Here is a 23,570-nt window from a genome sequence, read left to right as displayed (position 1 = left end):
ACACACACACCACACACACACACACACACACACACACACACAATATCCCAAAAAGGTCGAGTTACTTGAAGTCACTTGAATATGTCAGAAGTTTTTTAAGAAAAATATTTCAGACAAAAGTTATAAGATTCCAAAAGATCTATTTCCTGATTTTATCAGTTTGATCTTAAGTGACGTCGCCAAGGTCTGATCAAGATTACATCGATTTTTTTTTAATAACAGTCTATTTTTGATTTCAGAATCTAATAGTGTCAAAAGTTTTACAAAACACTATAATATAGTTATTTTTCATAAAGTATTTTTCGAATTATAAGACTTGAAAGTTATAATACTGCCGCTGACAGTAGTAGTATTATTTTAATTTTTATAAAAATAAATTTTCAGCACAAAAATAAAAACAAGAGAAACAATCTCCAGTGATTTTGATTTTTAATGAATATTATCCAGGACATGATTTTGAACAACATTTAAGAGGTTTAAACCATCAGTCGAACACTTTGCGTAATGCCGACGATACTGTAACTTTTAAGCCTTATAACTAAAAAAATATTTTATGAAAAATAATTTTGTTGTAATATTTTGCAAAGCTCTTGACACTAGCTATTAGATTTTAGAATCAAAAATAGAATATGCTATTTAAAAAAATCGATGTGACCTAACCTTGGCGACGCTATCTAAAGTCAAATTAATAAAATCAATAAATAGATCCTACAACTTTTATCTGAAATACTTTTCTGTAAAACTTATATTTTCTAAAGTATTAAATGTTCTTTTTGAGACACTCTGTATATTAAAAAACTAAAAGAATTAAAAATTTTTTCACAATTGTTTCACTTTTTCAGTTGCTTTTTAATGACAAAAAATATTTTCAATAAGTTTGTCGTTTTTCAAACTTAAATCATCATTAACTTTTCCAATTGATGAAAGCACTAGAGTATCGATACATTGATATATCGATTATTAAATAATTTTTAAAGAGAAAATTATAGTTTCGAATTATTCGATTATTCAAACTTAAAATAAAATAATCACAGCCTCCAAACGCATTTTGACATGTGCGTGTGTTTATTATATCTTCATAATTGAAGCTGTTGCTCGCTACTCGAAAAATCTGTAACATAAAATAAAATGATTCCTTAATTTATATTATTATATTAAATAACTATAATTAATTAGATCATATTTAAAAATTTAAAAAACTGAAAAAGGATGAAAAGTGCTTTCCTTTATAAACATTCATATTAAATTTATACATATAAAATTTTTCTAATAATTCTATTTTCATAATATTTATCTACTTAACTCTCTAGTCCTTTTTCGATTTTAATGAAATTTAGTGGATCTATAAAGGGGGCTAAAATGTTCAATACATATTTTTTATCGACAACATGTTTAAAGGGAGCGATGACCGAAGTCGCTAGTACAGACTTTTTTAAATTCTAAATTCGATAATAGTGATATCTTTCATTCATTTTTTATATTTATCATATATTGTGTCTCTGCACTCAACGCTTTCATTTATCTAACATATTGCGACGCCATCTCTTGCAAGATTAAGCATCTATTGTTAGACATAATTGCTTTGTTTAACATTCCGAATCGTTCAGCATTCATATACACGTAATTTTCAGATCGATATAAATCTTTCTTTTTAATCTTTCTTTCTAAGCTTTTAATCTTATGTTCATAAACTCACAAATTGTTTGTTTCACATAAAAACGGGTGCTGAATTGTCGTTTTATCCACAGGAGCTATAAAATTTTTGTTATTAAGGAAAAAAATATAAGTTTTTAAAAATATAAGTTTTAACTTTTTTTTTTATTTTGTAAAATCCACTGCAACATCATCAATTTTGTATCTACCTTAATTCTAAAAGGATTTTTGTTCAGTAAATTCGGAGATTTATATCAATTTGCAATATCTTTATAATTTGGTTACTTCAGCATTTCCTTAAGTTAGAGATATTAAAAAAAACCAATAATTTACAAGACATTTAAAAATTTTTTTTTGCATTTTTTTAGTCTGATATATATTTTGAAAAACATAAAACATAGAAGATCTCTGGAATAGGGCAAGGAAGGATGCCTAATTCTTTCAGAAGGAGGCATCACTCACGCTCTCTGTTTTCGAACTCGTGTTGAAAAGCATGATCGAGAGCTTGCTGACGGCTTCCGCCGCAATAAGCCACGTGTCTCTACTAAATATCTCGACAAATCTTCTCTAATTCTCTAAAACCTCTTATACGTGAGCAACAAACGCTCTAGGAAGCCGCAGATTCCAATCAACAAATCGTCTGGATCATTCTATCTCATTAGAATTATTTTACGAGTAATATATTCTTAAGACTGAATTATGTTTTAGCATTGATCTCATTAGTCACTATTAATCATTATACTATCGCATATTCTAACGAATTTTCCGAATAGTTAATAGGCTAAAACAATTACGAAAACTTAAGTTACATATATATATACGGCTAAATGGCTCCTAGCCAGCTATCTCAGATAACTGCGAGCATAGAGTACAAGTACAATCAGTGCCTCACAATTTTTATAATGAAATAATATATACCAGGTGTACAAATATGAAATGACGATTTTTTTCCCAAAAAAAAAACACGTTAAATTCGGAAGAACGATAAAAGAGATTTATTCAAAGTATGCTCCATTGCTAGTTACACATTTTTCCCATCTTTCGGGCAATTTGTGGATACCGCGTCAGTAAAAATCTTCCTTTTGCCGCGAACATTCATCGAGCCATTTTTTTCACATCTTCGTACGAACCAAAGCGCTGCTCAGCAAGTGCGTAACCCATCGATGCAAACAAGTGGTAATCGGAAGGAGCCAAGTCTGGTGAGTAAGCCGCATGGGGTAGAATTTCCCATTTCCCCTGAGTGCTTCCAACGTGTCCCGTACTGGTTTTGCCGTATGTGATGGAGCATTGTCATGGAGAAAAATGACCTTGTGTTGCCTCTTTTAGTATTCTGGTCATTTTTTAAGCAGCGAACGGTTCAAATCGATCAATTGTTGTTGATAGCGTTTGGTATTAACCGTTTTGCCAGGTTTCAATAGCTCATAATAGATCACACCCTTCTGGTCCCATCAAACACAGAGCATCATCTTCCTGCCAAAGCGATTCGGTCTTGCGATCGATGTGGATGGTGCGCCTGGGTCTACCCATGATTTTTTGCGCTTGGGATTCTCAAAAAAAATCTACTTTTCATTCCCAGTAATGATACGATGCAAGAATGACTTTCTTCTGTATCGTTCGAGCAAAATTTCACATGTGTTTTTGCGCCTCTTCATCAGTCTCTCGTTCAATTCATGTGGCACCCATATGCTGACTTTTTGAATCTTTCCCATCTCTCGTAGGCGATTGGAAACAGTTTGTTGACTAACGCTCAATTGCTCTGCGAGTTGTTTTTGTGTTTGTGAATCATCTTCATCCAGCAATGCTTGCAATTCCATGCAATTCGTCTTCGTACTTTTTGGGCGGTTTTCCGTGTTCCTTGTCTGCAACATCGAAATCTCCAATTTTGAAACGCTGAAACCATCATTCACATGTTTTTTGCGATGGAGCATGTTCATCATAAGCTTCTCCAAGTAATCGGTATGATTCCGCAGCAGTTTTCTTCAAATGAAAACAAAAAAATTAATGCTGTCCGCGAATGCTCCTTATTTGGTACAAATTTCGTCATATTAACACAGCAACACAATACTATGCAAACACTTTTCAATCAAATCACTTTGCGCATTTGACACTTGTTGATGGTACAATAAAATAAAATGGCGTATAATGTTAAATCTTTGTACTTCACACTGCATTAGTGCGCTGTTTCTCAAATCGTCATTTCATACTTGTACACCTGGTACCCTAAGAAAAGTGGATGTTGTGTAGTTTACATCCACTTTGTCAAACGGCAGTAGAACGCGGCAGCATTTTGAGTTTCTGGTTTGGAACCCGTTTACATACAAACCGCCTATTATCACGCCGTGCGACACAGTCTTCAACTCAGTCTGCCGCGTCGATTTGACAGATGTGATGGATGCTCACTCTCTCTTAGGAGCTCTGCACAATAAAAAGAACAAGGAACGGAGAATAGAGAATAAGAATTTAACCAATCAGAAATCATGTACTGTGGAATACATAGTTTCTGATAGGTTGAAATTCTTATTCTCTGTTCTCTGTTCCTTTTATTGTGCAGAGCTCCTAACTCTCAGTCGCACAGCCAGTGGCGAATTGTGATACTGTACCAACGTACGTACATGGTACATGATTTACCTTATCAGAATTGAGGAACAGCCGTGGAACTCAGAATTCACAATCGTGATGATATCGCAGCGCTCTGCTAACAGACGACGCCTGTCTCTAAGGATTTTTAGATTTTGCTCTAAACGACTTGTCCAATCCGCCCGAAGCCAACAGGATTAGACGTTAACTCGCGAATTATAATTAGTTGCGGCATATTAGACGTGATAATAGTCAGATTTTGAGAGTTCCATTTTGTCAACTGTGCAGCGAGAGCGCCACAAACTTTGATCCCCTCAAATGTACGGGAATTTATAGGTCCTGTTTGTTAACATCGAGCCTTCGTGTCGAATAAAGCTAGTGGTACACGATATTTATTTTCTTGTTGGATTGCTAGCTGGATTTGTTGCAAGTGCTGGCTGTATTGCTAGTTTGTTTTCAAACGATGCGAGTTTTCGTACTGGCTGAGCAGCTGGAATTTTGCATTTCACAGAACTTGATGGAATTATCTAAATATTATAATAAAATAAATATATATAAAAAATCTTGCATGGAACAAATTGAATGGAACAGATTTTATTGACGATTTTATTTTTATATTTTCGATATTAAATTAGTTTCGCAAATTGTAAAACTTTGTTGTGCATTCGCTTTCTATCCCAGATCTAAACATTGAGACAGCGGCACTTTCTTTAATACCTCACTTCAAAGATGTTTATTATGATAATTGATGTGTTACTGCATATAAACAGGATTCTTCTTTGTAGGCCTCTATCAGACATAAAATTGCGTTTTTTGTCCATTTTTTTTTTGTTTTGTTTACACGTGGACATATTTCTCTTCACTTTGGTAGAAAAACTGCTAGACACACAGTGTTATGATAATCGTAACGGACGTCAATATACTATAACCTAACTCATTTGTTATATAATAAAAATAACGGAATTTGTACATAATTTACCTATAGATTTATCTACATGGATGATATGAATAGAATGCGGAGAATCCTGATGCGGAGAAAATAGTTTAATTACTGCTATTTCTATTTTCGTTAGATTACGTATAAAGATTATTTTACAGTTATTTTACAGAAATTTTGTCTGCCGGACTCTTAATTTTAATAAGGCGATAATACGTCCTAATTGGCTCTACAATAAGCCAATATAAAATCAAGCAAGAAAAATAACATCGATTCTATATTTTATCACGAAAATCCAACAGATCAGCCTGCAGCGTAGCCAGCAAGCCACATAATTTCTAGCGTAGTAACCAATCAGCACAGTAACACGCAAACAATCCAGCAGGAAAAAAGCATCGTGTGCCGCAAAATTAACATGTGTGTAACGCTCCCGTAATTCTAATTTATCGTCGAATAATTAATCGATAATAAGGTTAGTAAATTCCTCATTTTGTTCAAGTACTTGTGTAAATCTGTGGCTGTATTGATTTGCGATGAAAGATTGTGATATCGCGTGCAATGTGTTTCCCTCCTTGTAGCTACTCTCAGTTGCTGAATGATTAATCGGAAATAATTAGTAGTAGTAAGCCAATAGATTCGTTTATAAAAATCAAGTGCGTGGATAAATCCGTGAATTGATATACGATACAATTTATAAAAAGAGAAAAACTTCTAATTAATAATTACTATATGTAATTTATTTCTTTCTTGGAATAATTCTCAATCTCTAAATAATTAATTAATGATTAATAATAACAAAACTGATAAATTCGTTTGTAAATCGATCAAGTATGCGTGAAACGTTATGCATGATAAAATTAATGTGAAAGAGCTTAACAACTTATTGTTATTTGATGTAGGATTTATGAGAATCTCATTGGAATTCACGGTTATAAAATTATCCTGCCCTTTTCTAGTTCAGCTATGAAGACATCTCTACAAGGTGGGGAGAGGGAGCGAGGGAAGGAGGGGAGGAGAGAGAGAGAGAGAGAGAGAGAAAGGAGAGGAGAAGGAAAACGTAACTGATTACATTCATTGGGCGCGTTTAATATGACAAAGCGACTAGGTCTGTTCGCTAAACAATTAAACATGATTGGTTGGATTCACAGATAAGAACCAATTACGCTCATTCGCTCAGCAAGCATGCCTTCCGCTTTGCTGTCTTGAACTTGTCCATTGATTAAAAGGCAATAGATTTTTCTTCTACAGTTTTCGAAATGCAGTCTACTTACCAAGCGATTAGTTTTATTTACGGATTCATAAGCAAGAAATAATCGCTCGGTGAGCAAACTGCAATCCGAAAAAATTATCTATTCGAAAAAAAATGTTGCAACCTTTTAGTCGGTGAGTATACATGCGCGTATCATCGTGTCACGCGTAGCTAATCGCAACTGAGCGCCCGCGTCGGATAGTGCATTGCGACGCTTATTGTCATCATTAACCTGCAGAATAATAATAGAATTTTCAACTTGTGTTGAATTTGATAAAATTTTCAACTTGTTTGAATTTGATACAATAAAATTTCTTATTTGAAACTTCTTCTCCTTTGTAAACGATTATTGTCACGTTCAATAATTTTCCATATCTACCTGACAAGTACAGAACAGCGGTTCGTTTCAATTTTTTTCTTTTTGGGGCAATATCTATAAATCAATATATAAATTAATTTCCGTATAACTCTGTATTAATTATGCTTTAATGATCATCATCATGTAACACAGAGGTTAAGTGTCATCTAACCTTGTTTCTGAATATTGGCTTACCTAGGAACATATTATATAATCCTCTCGTTTGAAATATAGCAAACATACTCTTGTCTTACGAATGATATTCTGTATTGTTAAAGCATGTATCCATGCTTTTATTTTATCACGTTTTTCCAAGTTTTCAAAAATATTCTTTACATACACATATTCATTAGCTCTTGGAAAACTATAAAAACGAAGCATTAAATTCTTATTAGATTTGCTTCGACATCCAAACTTGAACCAATATTCAGAATATTTGACTTTCGATCGCGGTAAAAATGTTGCTCCTTTCATTTCGAAAACTTACTATAATTTTATTTCAGAAAATTCGATTTGTTTATCGATCAATTCACAGCTCACGAATACTGATTACAAGGTATAGGATAATTTTTTTTTGCTACCAGATGTCATGATGAATATGTCAGTTCCTAATATGATACGCGGAGCCGTATGACAGATAAGGACCAATCGGCGCATGACATGGCCCTGATTAGAAGGGGATTGAATGACCTGCATGAATTCGCGGAAAACTCCTGGCCGGCAGTGTCAGGATTCGTAGTTCGTACTATGGCTGAGTTTGTAACTGTGAGAGGACGCACAATCTCATGAGATTATCGAAAATAATATCGTAAGAATATCGGAGGATATGAAGATCCATTAGGTGAGATGAACTTTGCATATTTTTATTGCCGATCATGGAGTTCCTGACGACGGATGCATCGCACGAAAACTCGAGAAGTTTCGAGCAGCCTAATGACTACTGTATAAGTCAGCAAAATTACGAGCTACGTGCCATCCGCTCGAACGCTCTTTCTTTCTGAGAGAAATATTATACTAGCTACCGATTCGCGCTCGCCTCCTTACCGTAGTCGAGTCAATTTATATCATTTCATTGTGTATTATTCGATTGAGACGTTCGTGATTGCGACACTAAAATTACTGTAAAAGCCGCGCTAGAGATCATTTTCGATTTGCGACGATGTAATCTATAAGATAAGATATTTTTTTTTGTTACTATGAGCTCTTATATACCGCTAGATTATTTATCGCTTTATTTCGCATTTGGCTGTCGTATATTCGCCTTTTCTATGTGATTACTCATAGAGCCAAGATTTAGCGAGATCTAGGGTTATCAAACCGATATTAATATGATTTTATTGTTATCTCTCGATTATTGTTGTTTCTTGCGGATGCCAAGCCTATAAGATCAAGTCTATTGAGCTAATGTCTGAAAGTTTGTAGTAAGTCAATTATAAATCTCAAATACTTGTTATTTATTCTCTTGTTAATTTCTGTGTTATTCATATAGCCTATCTCTCTCTCATACTTCGACAACTTTCCTGCTTATAACGATTTACTCCTTGTTGTTGTCGCGAATTATGATTTCGTGTGAATATCATAGAATAAAATATCATAATTAAAATATTGTCTCCAATCTTTAAAAGCATAAATGTTAATAATCTTTAAAAGCATAAATGTCAATTAAACAAATGTTCTATGCTTCGATTAATTTAATAATCAACTGTGTTCTGATATTGGGAGTACATTAATTTTAAGGGATTTTTTGATAAAAATACAGCTTTATTGTGAAAAAATGGTTACAAATTGATTATTCAAAATGTCCATAGCTAATCACTATTTTTTCCCATCTTTCTGGTAATAGGTGGATTCCATGTCGAGAGAATGACACATCTTTTGAGGCTATCCGTGAAAATCCATTTTGTGATATCTTCATTAGAATGAAAGCGCTACTCAGATAGGTCATAAGTCATCAATCGAAATAGGTGATAATCGGAAGGAGCAATATCTAGAGAATACGGCGGGTATGATAGGATATTCCGATAAGAGTTTCTAACATTTCCTTTCCTAGCCGAGTATTATCGTGTTGGAAAATCACTTTATCGTGTTTTTTTCGCGTAATCTGGCCGATTTTGCTTCAATACTCAGCTCAATCAATTGTTGTTGATAGCGTTCCAGTGATGGTTTCGTTGGGTTGAAGCAGCTCTTAATACACTACACCCAGCTGATCCCATCAAATACAGAGCATGAGTTTGGCGCCATGAATATTCGATTTTATCGTCGATGTTGATGGTTCATCTGGCCTGCATCATGATTTTTTGCACTTCGGATTATCGTAGTGTATCCATTTTTTACCACTCGTCACGATACGATACAAAAACTTTTTCTTCTATGTCTTTGAAGCAACAATTCACAAGTTATTTTGCGCCTTTCAACGTCCCATGGCTTGCACGACACTCAATTTCCTTGTTTTTGAATCCATTCCAATGGCCTTCAAACGGAAATCGTTGATGAACATTTAACGATTCTGCAAATACTTCTTGCGTTTGATTCGGGTCTTGATCGAGTAAAGCTACCATTTCTTCATCTTCAAAAAAAAACTTTTTCAGCTGGTTTAAACATTCCTTGTTTTTCATGTCAAAATCATCTTTTTTATAGTGTCAAAACCAGTACTCATATGTTGAAATCGATGGAGTATAATAACCATAAGCTTCCAATAACGTTCGTCAACTTTCAGCAGCACTTTTCTTCAAATGGAAATAAAAAAGCTTTCCGCAAATTGCATTTTGTTGGCACAAAATTCAACATATTCAATCTCAAAAAAATAATATTGTTTACACTTCGGCAAAGTGACACATACTGAAAATTAAAATCACATGATGTTTTGAACATGAAGGTAGCAACAATATGGCCCGATGCAATAGTACTAATTACGCTATCTCTTGAAAATCCTTTAAAATTAATGCACACTCCCAATAATATCTAAATATTAAATCTCAGATATTTAATCTCAATATTAAAGATATAAATGGCTAAATATCAATTCTCAGTATTTTGACTTAATTAAATAATTTAATATTCTTATAAAAGTGATTTAGAAATCCTGTAGCCGCTTGACGGCGAATCTCACGATTTGCTGCTCGCCACCAATCTGATATCTCTCTCACTCTAATAAACAATCCGCCACTCTTTCAATCTCCGTTATATCCACGTGTCGCGCCGTATTGTCTATCTCTTCAGTTCCTATCCGACGGCGACGTGGCGATAACATAATTTCAATTTTTGTATATAATTTCAATTGTCACTATCGGCGGACGTAACTATTTATGATACAATTTTTGTATATTTAATCTGCAGTCTTTGATCAATATTTATAATTTATTGTTATTAAGTTCTAAGAATAATTTTAAGGGTGCATCCCAATGAAGAAAGAAACAGCGGAATGGAACAATAACGAAAAGGAAACAGAATAGAAGCTAATCAATCAGAATTATTCCGTTCCGGTTTTTCGTCTCCAACTTTATTTTTTCGTAGCCACAGTAGGATGTATAAAAATATATTTAAATCTTATTTTAATTTGTTGTCGTTACATTAGAAGTATCTAATGAATACACAGACAACACAAATGTTTATTTTAGACATTATATGTATATATCGATCGAAAACAATGACATACATATTTATCACATTAGTCTCTTGTTAACCGTTGGGATAAACATCGATACAATTTATTTTAAAGACTTTAAAAATAGTGAATCACAAAACATATTCACAATTTCAAAAGTAAGTCAATAGTAATACCACTGAAAATTTTTGCATTTATAAAGTTATTTAATCATGTTTCAAGTCGTACAACAATGAATGTAAACAATTGACAGACCAAGTATTTTATCAAAAATTGACTACAAGAGTTTCCCAAAAGAGGAATTTTTGCTGAATTGATTGATCTTTGCAAACAGATCATACCAATTAAGGATCACTAGAGACCACTGACAAGATAGTAGACAATTGAATTATTCTGATTTATTTATGTCTATATAATTTGGGAATCGTTTGGGAAAATTTGGGAAAATTTAAATATTTAAGTAATAGTATTTTTCTTGTTATTAACAAATTGTATCATGCGTCAAGTTAACAGACAGCGATTTTATTTAATGAATATATATTTTATGAATGAAATCGTTTGGGGAAAACGTCTTCATTATTATTCTCATTTGGGAAAAGTCACTATTTGATAATTCAGTAGATTTACACATTATGAAAACGAACAAAGCCTAGATGTAGTACATATCTCTTGACATATGCCTACTGCACACTGAACGCGATGAGCGACGAGCGATATCCAATGAGAACTTTGCTTTGCATCATCAGAAAGCAGAGTTGGATATCACTCGTCGTTCATCGCTTATAACGATTAATGTACAGGAGGCAATATACATATTGGCTCATATTCAGAACGCACTTTTATCGAGATAAAAGTGCACTTTTATCTCTGAAATTCTATAATATGCATGACGTAAAATATAGTATGTCAGCGCGCTAACATCATTGTAAGCGCGTTCTGAATACGGGCTTATATGTATGTACATACATAAAACCGTTTGTCCGACTTTACTAAATAACAAAAATAAAGAATAAATATTAAAATTTTTCTTCTTGAAGTGCATTTAAATAATAATAATATATTTAATAATAAATAATATATTTAATAATAGTATATTTAAATAATAATAATATTTACAAATTAAGAAAATAATACGTACTAACAAATTTCCTATATTTTATATTTTTATTGTATGTTCAAAGTTTACTCCGAAATTCGAATATATAACTTCAATGTTAGACTGCGTTCGCAAACTTTTCGGATGGTCTATAATAAATGTAGAAAGCCTTAAGCCACAAGAAATTGACCAATCAAGTTGAACAAAATTAATCGAGTATAATTAAGTTTATAATTAAATTGATTTCTTACTACATATAATTTCTTACTACGCATAATTAGATCCGAGCTAATTGATTAATTTTTGATGATTTTAGGTTTACTACATTCATTATACTATCTCATTATACTACACCCGGGCTTTGTTCGTTTTCATAATGTGTAAGCTGACGTCCCATGAGCGAAAATTTACAGTGAAACAGAATAGTAAGATCAATCGCAGAAAAGAAAGTAGAGTAATAATTGTAGAATTGTAATTGATCGCGCTGTTCCATTCTGCTGTAAATTTCCGCTCCATGGAACGCTAGCCTAAATCTATTGAATTACCAAATAGTGACTTTTCCTAAATAAAAATAATAATAAAGATGTCTTCCCTAAATGATTTCTAATCGATTCCATTCATAAAATATATTAAATAAAATCGCTGTCTGCTAACTTGACACATGATGAAAATTTGTTAATAACAAGAAAAATACTATTTAAATTGTTTAATTGCTTTTTTTTACTCCAAATTATATAACATAAATATAATAAATCAGAAATATTCGATTTGTCTGCTATCTTGTGTTACATTCGTGTGACAGTGATATTTTCTTTTTCCTCTTTTGATGCACAATAACCGCTGATTCAAGCGTAACGTGACACACCGCCCCCGCATGCGAGCGATTCGGGTCGCGTTGCCAAATAATATCATTTAGAAGAAATAAATAATCAGTCGCCAGGCAAATCAGCCCTAGAGCTGAGTGCTCTCCTCACTATTACGTAAGACTCAAAATGCGTGGGAGTAGGGTGACGGATGCTTAACTTTCGGAACGAAGCGTCCTTTTCTCTCTCTTTCTATTTCCGGACTCCTGATTGAGCGGACCTAAGTGTCGATGACTCTTGCGGAGTCGCACAAATCTATAATCATGTGTTGTTTTGTAAGTGTTGTGAATCCGACTCAATCTCTCTGCAGAAGTCCCTCTCACAGTAGAATCTAATAACTAACTCGTACGTAGTAATTAGTTATTTTAATTAGTTATTTTAATACTAGCGTAGATTTTTGTAGCGCATTTGTGATTAAATGATAATAAATAACTAACGTCTGATATCAATAGTCTGAAATAATCCACCACCACGTGTTCTCAACAAAGCATCACTAGACAAGTGTAATAAAAATTGCTGCTGATAGCATAAGAGAAATAGTCGAACTATCAAATTGTACAAAGAATGAATACTCCTTATGCATATCTAGAGACATCATTTGTAAGAATTTGGAGCTGACAATTTTAAATAAATATTAGAGCGCAAATAAACAGAAATTATTCTACATTCTCTTACTCGCCAATCTCTTTCTTCCTAAAAGTCAGTGTGAGATTCTATAACAAACAGCGTCATCACCCGAATTATCATGACGTGCTATGTGGACTGCCGGAGACGCCAACCCACGCTGATGGGCAAGGAAGTGCTATGATGAGTCACCCTAATAAATGCATTGTGTTGGTCCTTCATGTTGCCAAGCATTCTCGGCCACATGGAGCCTGGGCGCCACCATCTTAAAACGCAACCCTTCGACATACTCTGTCACGATCGCGCGGCGGCGCGTTAGACCGCGTGTTAGGCCGGGCTGTGTTTTAAACCAAGCCACGGTTCACGTATTAATATTATATTGAGGTCGCCGCGACTCGAGTAATCGCTTCCAACTTAACGTGAATCAATCGATCGGAACATAGCGTGATCTTTTATTATGTGCCTCGACATTGTCTCGCAAGGTACTCGCAATGACGCTGTGGGCGGCGAGGCTTATCATGTTTGGCTCAATGGCTCGTTCTATGCAAACGTCGCGATTTGAATCGCGTGAGCCGGGAGGCTCTCTGCGAAACATGCTTTAATTCGGAGCCATCTCACGATCGAATAGCATACTATCTTGCCGACTGACACCGTCTGCATCTCGGATCATCAAGCTGTCTCGATGTCTATATATGTTTGTTGTTCTCGAACACTCACTTCCTGTCGACCAATCACAAGCTGCGAGACCTACTCTCAGCTACAGCGCAGTTTTTTATCTAGTCGAAACGGGCGAGCAACCGTGAAACAATTCCGAATCGACCATAGTAACTATTTCACAAACTCGTGTCTAGCCAAGCTGAAAACCGGACTTTGCGAATCAACAATATCTCTCGCGCCGTTTAACTCTATCGATTACTAAACCCTTCAAGAAATAAAATTTCAACTCTAAGCCATTAAACTGGCGATTATCGTTGGCAAGCCATTAAACTGGCAAATCGTTGTGTCAAAATCGATGTCGTACACCAACTAGAGGCAACTCTAAGCTGCGGCAAACCGTAACACTTGTCAATGGTTCACTAAGTGGTCAAAGTCGCAAATGCTTTGAAGCGTTTTTTAATTGGTCAGTAAAATTCTTTGTAAAATTCTTTCTTTTAATTGATCCCTTTTTAATTGATATTGCAATATCGTGTTGATCATACCTTAAAGGGAGTATAAAGAGATTAGCGCCAATACATGTGCTTAATGCTGATTAATTCCGCCATTAAGTGTCCTTACTGAGTTAGAAAAGTAAATAAGAGAAAACCAGAAAAAGAGAGAAAGTGTCCTTATTGTTAATTAGAAAGAAGACAATGTTAAAAAAAGACGAGAAATTGTGTCATATAGATACCCCAGATATAAGACATCAAATGGTGACTTCCGGTTAATTGGCGTCACTCTCTTTATATCCACTCTAGAGATCACCGAAGAGAAAAAAATGATGTTTATCATTAATAAGAAAAAGTTTGTAACTTATTGTTGTTGATGTTATATCTGTTCATTCTTCTGTGCGTTGAAAAATTTCAATTTATTTCTTCAGAAGAGGACTAAATAAAGTCCAAATACATACAAATACTTTAAAATTAATAAATTTTTAATGTAAATTAATAAATTCAATTTGTAATTTTATCCACCTAACAATGTTGCTCATTTTTTAAATTATTGACTTTGAATAGATTTATGAAATCACTTTAATATTGCTTTGTATATAGGGTAAATGGTACAACAATGACCATGTAAATTTCAAAGACTTATATCTTTCTCGATTTCAGAAGATCTGAGTTTTAGCATACAATTTATGAATTTAACTTATATATATTTAACTTTATATATTATAAACAATAACATTAGTTATTTTTTAAGTTTAATCACAATTCTATTTTAAAAAATAAGAAATGATTCATTGTATAAGGAGTATATACACAATAAACCATGCTATTTTTAATAATGAATTACATGTTTTATACTGTGAATTATTAAGATTATTTTATAGTTTTACTATATCACCCTATTTTAAAATGTTTATTTAGAAAATAGATAATTATAAGATGATAAGGATTCACGAGGCTGACCGCTATGTTTTTCTCCTAGATTCGTTTTGAAAGTTTTTTTTCATTTTGAGTAAAAACGTGTCGCATGAGTATATTTTTATTAAGACTTTAAGGGGAAGAGATCGTACTCTAAATAATTACCATAATGAATTATTATCTTGAAAGTTATTGTAAAAAAGTTACATGGTCTACAATGAATCATGGTTCATTATTCACTACATCAAAATGATTCATTGTAGATCACCTAACTTTTTTCATGATAATCTCCAAAAATAATGTGGTAAAATAATACAACAGAAAAAAGTTGCTTATAAAATAATAAAGCAAATATGCACATAAAACTACTGCACAATGAAAAAAATGTAAAACAACGAAAACATAAAAAATGCATAAAAAAAAACTTATGAAAAAAACTTACTTTGCAACTAAAAATTTTTATAATGTATAATTTTATTACACATTACAACGTATTACACGACCGTCTTCGATACAATTTGCCAGTCGACTGGGGAGTCGAGGAGGGATTCAAATGCGAGTCACTGCATGATAATAGCACAATCTGGTAACGCATTTACGACATATCGCAATAGTTCATAGTGTACCACTGATTCACTGTTAGACTACACGAGCGAATACTTATATTTTGTATTCGAATAATATATATATTAAATAATATATATATTAAATGAATAATATATATATTAAATATGATTTGAGTGATTCAAAGTCAAGAAATAACGATCTTACAATACAATTGAGATAGTATCGCTAATTATGTATTGTTGCCTTCAAGAGGACATTTAAACGATGATATAATAATGGATCAACTTTACTTTTAATGTTAATAAAATATGTATTAGGTGTACACCTTTGCTTCCGCCGTTTTCCTATAGATGGCTTTAGCGGTAAGTGGTGGTCGAAATAAATAGATCATAGACGTCATACAATAAACCTGGGCACCTGTCAACATAACCCCATAGAAACATTAGTCGATTTGTGTCTGCATCATAAAGTTATTCTCGATTGAAAATGTCAGTTTACGAACCAAATTCTCGTCATTTGCGGGAGGTTTTAATTTTTTGCTTCAATATGAAGAAATCTGCGGCCATCGAATGCTCTCAAATACTTATGGTGAGGCCGCTATTAGTGAAAGAACGTGTCGTGAGTGGTTTCAACGCTTCAAGAACGGTGATTTTGACGTCCAAGGTCATGCTTTGTATTTGGTGGGACCAGCTCGGCGTAGTGTATTATGAACTGTTAAAACCAACTGAAACAATCACAGGCGATCGGTATCGAACGCAATTGATGCGTTTGAGCCGAGCATTGAAAGACAAACGGCCGCAATACAACGAGAGACACGATAAAGTGATTTTGCAGCATGACAATGCTCGACCCCATGTTGCGAAAGTGGTCAAGACATACTTGGAAACGTTGAAATGGGAAGTCCTACCCCACCCGCCGTATTCTCCAGACGTTGCTCCCTCTGACTATCACTTGTTTCGATCAATGGCACACGGCCTGGCTGAACAGCACTTCCGGTCTTATGAAGAAGTAAAAAATTGGATCGATTCGTGGATAGCCTCAAAAGATGACCAATTTTTTTGACGGGATTCGTACGCTATCCGAAAGATGAGAGAAAGTAGTGGCCAGCGATGGACAATACTTTGAATCATAAATGTATAACCAGTTTTTTACAATAAAGCCTCGAATTTCGGAAAAAACGGCGGAAGCAAAGTTGTACACCTAATAAAATTTGATAAGTTTATATTTTTATCCAAATGTAATTATAATCAATCGTTGTTATTTTGAATCAGATGATTTTGTGTTTTATACATTTTAAAAAGAATTTCAAATCAAAATGTATTTAAATGTAAATATATCGTTAAAATTAAATAAATTTTTTAATATAAAGTTGCAGGTACAAAAAATGTATAAATTTGGCTGTATTGTTTTGTTTATATTTTAAATACTTTAAAATCTTTTTTCTTAACCTCTTTGTGTTTTGGAAATTTTACACTGTTACTGTGTGTGTGTGCGTGCGTGCGTGCGTGCATGCGTGCGTGCGTGCGTGCGTGCGTACGTGCGTGCGTGCGTGCGTGCGCGCGCGTTTTTAACTAATATTTTTAAAAATATATGAAAATAAATTTTTTATTTAATCTGATCTTGTTTTCATATTTATCATCATATTTAAAAAATCACTTTTTTCAAAAAGAAAATTAAAATTATTTTATTTATAGAAACAAGTAAATATGGCAGATTTTATGAAATGATTCATTTACAAAATTCATGAATTTTGTAATGAATTTTTTTACTTTTAAGAAAGAAACTGAGAAAATTCGCTGAAATGGAAAAAATTGTTTTCTTTTTTTCGGAAAATTGCTGAAAAAACAGTTTTTTTTTAATTTTAAAACTATACGAAAACTATATGAAAAAAATAACGGAAAAGCAGTGAATCATTACTTTTAAAGTAACGATAATGAATTACTTTAAAATAATGATAATGAATTACTTTTGAAAATCAATAATTAGTGACGGTAACTAGTGATTTTTAAAAATAAACTTTTCATTTCCTGATTAAATGCGTTACGAAAAAATATAACTACAATTACTTAAAAAAAGGTAACATCATTATCAATCTGTTATTAAAAAATAACTTATAACGGTAACGGCATTGCAAATAACACGTTATTTTGATTCCCTGAAAAAGGCTTAATGCTGGATTTAGAGAATGCAAGGCCAGGAAGAAGCCGTAGCTATCAAATAAAAACAAGAAATGTCACTTAGAATAGGCTCTTCGACACAAATCATTTCACCGAACTGAACTGGTTCAGTGTTGTATGATCTGCTAAATCTAATTTTGATTAGTTTACTATTTTTTTATTATTTAGTAACGTTTGTTTCTGATTCTAAATTAAAATTTGAAGTAATATTATTTAAAATTAATGCTAATTTTTCTAATTTTTCGTCAAATTTTTCGGACGCCTTGTCACATATGTACGCAGAAGAGTTGGCGAATATTATCAGGATATTTTCATGATTCCTATTGTAAAGTATGGAGGTATAGTATGGTGATATGGGTTATATATATGCAAATGATGTTGAAAATGGAAATTTGTAAAGCTGCATAGTAGAATAGTCCTTATATTTCTACTAAAAGCTAAATTAGAATAATTCTTCGTCAGTATTTTTGAACAACAAACTAAAACATTTAAAATACATTTTTACGTGAAATTATTAAAAACTATACGAGATTTTTCATCCCATTATAATTTAATTATTTATTAAATTATAATGTGCAAAATATTAATTTCTAAAGACGCCACATTTTTTTTTAAATAAATAATAAATAAAGACTTTTTGAGACTTCATATACCATTGAATGATTTTTTAAATTAAAGAATTAAAAAAATGTTTAAAGAATTAAAAAAATAGTTTATTTAATTTATTTATGTTTCAACCTCTATCCTTCTCCAAATATTATAATTCAAAACTCCATGTTTTATTCCTTTAAGTCAATTTATAAAAAAAAAAAATCTACTATACCTGACAAATATATCAAAACTTCGTACATGACGAAATCATCTTTTGTAAAAAAATAAATTGAATAAAAAATAGTGAAGCCTCAAGAATGATTGATTTAATATGGAATGCGATATCATAAGTGTGTGTGTGTGTGTGCACACACACACACACACACACACACACGTGTACGTCTAATATAATAATTAATATAATAATTAAATCAAATATATTAAAGTGAAATTGATCTATAATAGAATTACATCAACTGAATGGCGAATTTTGTTAATCATTAATAGATTATACAAAATAAAACGCATGAAACTCGGTGAAACTCAATACCCCAAAAAAAATCTTAAAAAAACCTTAATGGGGATGTCAAGTATATTCAGAATAAAGAAGATATTGCGTAATGGAATGAAGTAATTTTTTACAATTTAATCATTGTTGCGTACTTTCTTCTGTACTCTTATTAGCCTTGAATTTATTGTTTACTTTTATTTTGAAGATTGACTCCTATTCTAAATATTTATATTTCCAAATGGATTTTTATTTTTTAGGATTTATTGATTTTATCAGGTTTTATATGCGTTTTTATTTTGATTTCGACTTTTTCAAATCCTGCCGATTTAAGAATTTAACTAAATTTAAAAAATTTAAGAATTTAGAAAATTAAATAACTATCTGAAAATTCATAAAACTCTGTAAAAAAATACATAAAACTGATATATGATTTTAAACTATGATTCTAGTCAAAAATAAAGCTAAAAAACAAGTTTTAAATTATAGAATCTATATGTTTGAAAAAAGTATTCAATTTAAACAATCATTTAATAAAAATTACACGGGATATGAAAAATTGTATGTGTATTACAGGTTTGATCCCATAGGAATGTAGTCGACCATGAGTGGAAGGATATAGAAAAAAAGCGGAAAAGATCGAAGTGAAATAATTTACGTTCCGGCGTTTCCCGTCAGCAGCTATGAGAAGCGAAAGTAAGAAGCGATTTCAATCGGCCTTGAACCTAATAACAGGATCGATGATCTCATCTCCAAATACATTCTGCCCCAGCATATGTTAACATAAATATTCACATGAAAATTGAATACACAAGATGAATACACGAAAATGTTCCGAGTGAAAAAATGATTGAATATTTTATAAACAATTATAAATAAATTATATTTAACTCTTAATACACACTTTCAGGTCTTTCGTGTTCTGCGCATTTCTTTTCTTTAAAATACTAAGAACACTTGATTAAATTCTGGTCTCTTTTCTATTCGTAAAAAAAGTTTGGCCTCTAAAGAACAAGTTTTGTATGTTACGGCCTCAATTCGTGCATATCCTTTAACTAGCATAGCTCCGAAATTCACCTCTGAGTCACACATGACCCAACGTATGTACAGCGTGTACATTTTTTGTAACTAAAAAATTTTTATTTTTTTCTTTATTTTCAACTAATTCTTGTTGTTGTATTGTGGAAATATTTCACGAATTAATTATAATATTAAAAAAAAAATTTAATCCTAGAACAACATATTAGCCCTTAATTAACATGATTTTTTCTTATGCTAAACATTGTCAGTAATATTATATATTATGTTATCTGTAATGTCATAAAGAATATTTTCCTAATAATTATAAGTTTTTTAACACAACATATAATAAAATAATAAAACGCATTATTTAAAATGTAAATGCAATAAATCTTCAATTTATACCTATATTATAAAAATTATTTTGAGTTACTCAATAACTAAACCTTTTGAACAGCTTTGAACTAATTTTTTTGTAGTTTGGAATATCAATTTTAAGATTTTGAACCATATTTTTTCTTTAAATATTTTTGTTTCAGAGTTTTACATTTTTGAAACAGTTTTCTCGTGTTGACTATATTTAGTTATAACAATTTATCTACAGTTTGTTATGAATATATAACTATATAAATACTTTCTAAAGATGTCAAAATATGTAAAAATCAAAATTTAATTTATATATACTTGGAAAAGTGATGAAAATTAATCCAGGACACGAATGATCGAATGTGTAATAAGGATACTAAAAACTAACTAGGTGCGTACTAAGGGTTAAAAAATGTTTCCTATAAAAATAATTATGAAAAAACTATTATAAAAAATATTTCCTATAAAAATTGTAAAGTTTGAAGAAATTTAATTATAGGATATTCCGATTTTCTAAAAAAAAATCGATTCTCTAAACCCAAAAGGACGATTTAAAGGACCGATCATTCCTTTTGCAAAAAATTTCCCAAGCAAAAGAGACTACTTTTGAACAGATCTTTTTGTTTTTTTCTATCTTTTTGTGAAAAGTTTTTCTCAACAAAAGTGCGGGTTTTAAAATCAATCTTTTGGAGAAAATCGGTTTTGACAAATTGAGCCGAAATCGGAAATCTAGGCATAACTTTTTAGGTCTATATATTTTTCATATTATAAAAACATTTTCTTTCCAATTGATCTTATTGGCCAACTTTGTTGCATCTATACTCTTCAATTAAAAGGAGTATTCTAAAAAAAAAAACCAATAACAAAAATATTCTGAAAATTTCAATAGAATTTTTTAGTCAATTAAAAAAAGTACAACGCTTTTGATGAAATTACTTTGATAGTTTCGAAAGATTTGGAATAAGTTTGGAATAGAAATTCATTTTTTTCTTCAAGGAGCACACGTACAATTGGCGTTTGTTTTCTTCTGCCAAAAATCGTACGACTTTTCATTTAGGTAAATCTTGTCTCACAGAGGAGTCTCTTGATAGGAATAAGGAGGTTGGAACTTGAAGTGGAACTTGTTTCGCGTGGAAAGTTGTAAAATATATTTTAAAACAAGAAATTTTTATTTTATATAATAAAAAAGACATCACTTTTCAAACTTTTTTTTGGTAATAACTTTTTAACGAATAACGAGCCACGGCTAAAATTTGGAGGTCTCTGAAGATCATGATTTTAACAATACATGACAAAGTCAAGATTATCGGAGCTGACTTCCCTATTCTAAATAATTATGAAAATTAAAAATGATTATTATTTTTTAAAAAGAATTAAAAGTAGGACTATTTGTTGCTTAAAAGTAGTATTTCAACTAAATATAAATATTTTCTAATTATAATTGGCGCAATTTAAAGATTTCAAATATATATTTTATTAATTATTATTATTTTGATAGTTTGAAATAGATTTAGAATAGAAAGAATCATTTTTTTCTTCAAGGAGTACACAACAAACAAGCGCGTACATTTGCTTTTAATATTAAAATATAAATAAAAAATGGATGTTTCTTCAATTTCATGTTTTATACAACATATTTCCTTCCGGGATGTACAAAAGTTGAAAAAAGAAAAATGAAAACTGTTTCGTTTTTCATTTTTAAACTTTTGTACATATGTCTGAAAATGGCTCAATCTCGTAACCAAAACATGTTATATCAATATATGTATGTAAATTATGTAGCTTGTTAATTTTTTCTTAATACGTTCAAATCTCCAATGTATGTGTGACAAACATGCAGGAAACTTCCCAGCAGAATATCTGAACATCGTACATATAAATTGGAACACTGACATTCACTCTGTAATTACTGAATCGTAAACACATCGTAATTGAATTTTCACACTTCGACTGGGACTTCAATTGGGAGAACATCCAAATTTTAGACAAGGAAAAATTTTTGAACAAAAGATTGATTTCGGAAATGGCATTCATATATATGCAAAAGAATGGCCTCCATTTACGTTTAGATATAAAAGGTCCGCATCATATCTATGCAGCGATGCTTGAAAATTTCTCCTGACTGATGATAGAAACCTTTTTAGATTTATATAGTTTATTAATTTATTTTGACAAAGTTTTATTGATTGACGAAAATGTAACAATTTTAACGAAATATGTTTTGTATTGAATTTTTTCTTTTTATTACGTAATTCTTTATTTTACAATTTTAATATTTTTGACAGTTTTTAATTCTTATACAATAATTTATTGCGGTTTTTATCGATTTAAATTAATAACTATATACATGTGTTTTGTTCGTCATATTTCTGCTTCAATGTTTACTGTGTGTTCTCTTACTTCGAGAATAATTCATATCTGAGTGACATGTCGTCATACACGGACGTGTGTTCTAAAAATGTGTGATCTTTATATCTGATTTTAACAATTCTACTTTTTAAGTTTTAATATGTTCAACAAAGCTTCAGTGCAATGCTTTCATGATGATAAGTCATTTTAATAGTTTATGCATATATCACTTTAATAAGATTTATTTTTAAAAAATCAGATTAATAACGCTGCATCTTTGTCAATTTGCGAGTGATTTAGGCATTATGTACATGTGAGCTAATTATACTTGCATCATTCTTGCTGAGAAGGACTTCAAAGAGAGTCGAAACGTTTAAAATAAAGAAGATATCAATCCAATATCTGAGTATTGATTGTTCACTAAATAATTGCGTTTATCGTTGCTGACTCTCATTAGCCTATTATATTTATCTTTTTGTATTGTTTAAAATTTAAGAGTCCTAATTATTGTTATTGTTTAATAACAATAATTTATTGTAATTATTATGATATGGTAATTCTTATTTGCCCTTTAATTTAATTTAATAATTTTATTAAAATCTTTATTTCATAAACGGACAAAGACACAAAACAATTTAATGAACCCACCTTAGAAAAACAAATATTTATTTTGGTTTACATTAGGGTAATTCCGGTATATACACCGCACCTATCAAAAACTTAATTTATTAAGTATTATTTATTATGTTTAAAGTAAACAAACTATATCAGTAAAAACTTTGTATTATCTATTATTATGAAAAAAATATATTAGAAATATTTATATTTCGTATTAAAAAATAAACTTTTTTAAACTCTTGCATATATCTCAAGAGTGGCATATATGGCAAAAATGCAAGAGTTTAAAAAAGTTCATTTTTTAATACGAATATGTAATATTTAAATATATAATAAATATATAATATTTA

General features: G+C 31.4%; 1 protein-coding gene across 2 annotated transcripts in view; it reads right to left on the bottom strand.

The window, feature by feature from the left end:
* The window catches only part of LOC108685777 (ecdysone receptor), a 286,435-nt gene that overhangs the window by 183,814 nt on the left and 79,051 nt on the right, over positions 1 to 23,570 (bottom strand). The gene's annotated exons all lie outside the window — the stretch shown is intronic.

This window comes from Atta colombica, unplaced genomic scaffold, assembly GCF_001594045.1.
Source record: "Atta colombica isolate Treedump-2 unplaced genomic scaffold, Acol1.0 scaffold157, whole genome shotgun sequence".
In the NCBI taxonomy this organism is placed as follows: Eukaryota; Metazoa; Arthropoda; class Insecta; order Hymenoptera; family Formicidae; genus Atta; species Atta colombica.
This window is presented reverse-complemented; position numbering and strand designations above follow the sequence as displayed.